Source organism: Triticum aestivum, chromosome 5B, assembly GCF_018294505.1.
Source record: "Triticum aestivum cultivar Chinese Spring chromosome 5B, IWGSC CS RefSeq v2.1, whole genome shotgun sequence".
Taxonomy (NCBI): Eukaryota; Viridiplantae; Streptophyta; class Magnoliopsida; order Poales; family Poaceae; genus Triticum; species Triticum aestivum.
Genome location: NC_057807.1, coordinates 84407209 through 84408536, shown reverse-complemented (window position 1 = coordinate 84408536; position 1328 = coordinate 84407209). Strand labels below are relative to the sequence as shown.

Sequence of the window (1328 nt, the reverse complement as noted above, 5' to 3'; positions counted from 1 at the left end):
ATATCGCACGTGCGCGATATATATTAATCCCGTTATATTATTTTTGACGTTTGCGATATGTTTAAGCTCGATGCTCATTGCTCGCGCTTCTTGGGGCGGCTTTGTGGTGCGAAGAGCGCGTTCTGAAAGGGGTGGAAAAACTCGTGTTGCTGCGGTATGGAGGGAGGGGTGGAAACCGAGGAAAACTCGTCTCCGTGATTGAGCGGGAGAGTAAGTAGTATAGGACATTATCCATTGTTAGGGAACGGTTGTAATGGTAGTGAGAATGTAGAATCGTCTTTGGAGCGGACCTGGGAGTGGCAAGCATAAGGGACGAAGACGGGGAAACATGTCGGATGCGATCATACCAGCACTAAAGCACCGGATCCCATCAGAACTCCGAAGTTAAGCGTGCTTGGGCGAGAGTAGTACTATGATGGGTGACCTCCTGGGAAGTCCTTGTGTTGCATTCCCTTTTTAATTATTTTTTGCGCCTTGTGACAAACATATCGCACGTGCGTGATATATATTAATCCCATTATATTATTTTTGACGTTTGCGATATGTTTAAGCTCGATGCTCATTGCTCGCGCGTCTTGGGGCGGCCTTGTGGCGCGAAGAGCGCGTTCCGAAAGGGGTGGAAAAAACTCGTGTTGCTGCGGTATGGAGGGAGGGGTGGAAACCGTGGAAAACTCGTCTCTGTGATTGAGGGGGAGAGTAAGTAGTATAGGACATTATCCATTGTTAGGGAACGGTTGTAATGGTAGTGAGAATGTAGAATCGTCTTTGGAGCGGACCTGGGAGTGGCAAGCATAAGGGACGAAGACGGGGAAACACGTCGGATGCGATCATACAAGCACTAAAGCACTGGATCCCATCAGACTCCGAAGTTAAGCGTGCTTGGGCGAGAGTAGTACTAGGATGGGTGACCTCCTGGGAAGTCCTCGTGTTGCATTCCCTTTTTAATTATTTTTTGCGCCTTGTGACAAACATATCGCACGTGCACGATATATATTAATTCCGTTATATTCTTTTTGACATTTGCGATATGTTTAAGGTCGATGCTCATTGCTCGCGCGTCTTGGGGCGGCTTTGTGGCGTGAAGAGCGCGTTATGAAAGGGGTGGAAAAAACTCGTGTTGCTGCGGTATGGAGGGAGGGGTGGAAACCGTGGAAAACTCGTCTCCGTGATTGAGCGGGAGAGTAAGTAGTATAGGACATTATCCATTGTTAGGGAACGGTTGTAATGGTAGTGAGAATATAGAATCGTCTTTGGTGCGGACCTGGGAGTGGCAAGCCGCTATATTATTTTTGATGTTTGCGATATGTTTAAGCTCGATGCTCATTGCT

General features: G+C 47.7%; 2 non-coding genes across 2 annotated transcripts; both read left to right on the top strand.

The window, feature by feature from the left end:
• Positions 1-333: 333 nt before the first annotated feature.
• LOC123118215 (5S ribosomal RNA) lies at positions 334-452 on the top strand. Its single transcript, XR_006457773.1, has one exon. It is a non-coding gene; the product is annotated as a 5S ribosomal RNA (ribosomal RNA).
• A 367-nt stretch (positions 453-819) lies between these two features.
• On the top strand, positions 820-937 carry LOC123118713 (5S ribosomal RNA). The gene has a single exon (XR_006458256.1). It is a non-coding gene; the product is annotated as a 5S ribosomal RNA (ribosomal RNA).
• Positions 938-1328: the final 391 nt, after the last annotated feature.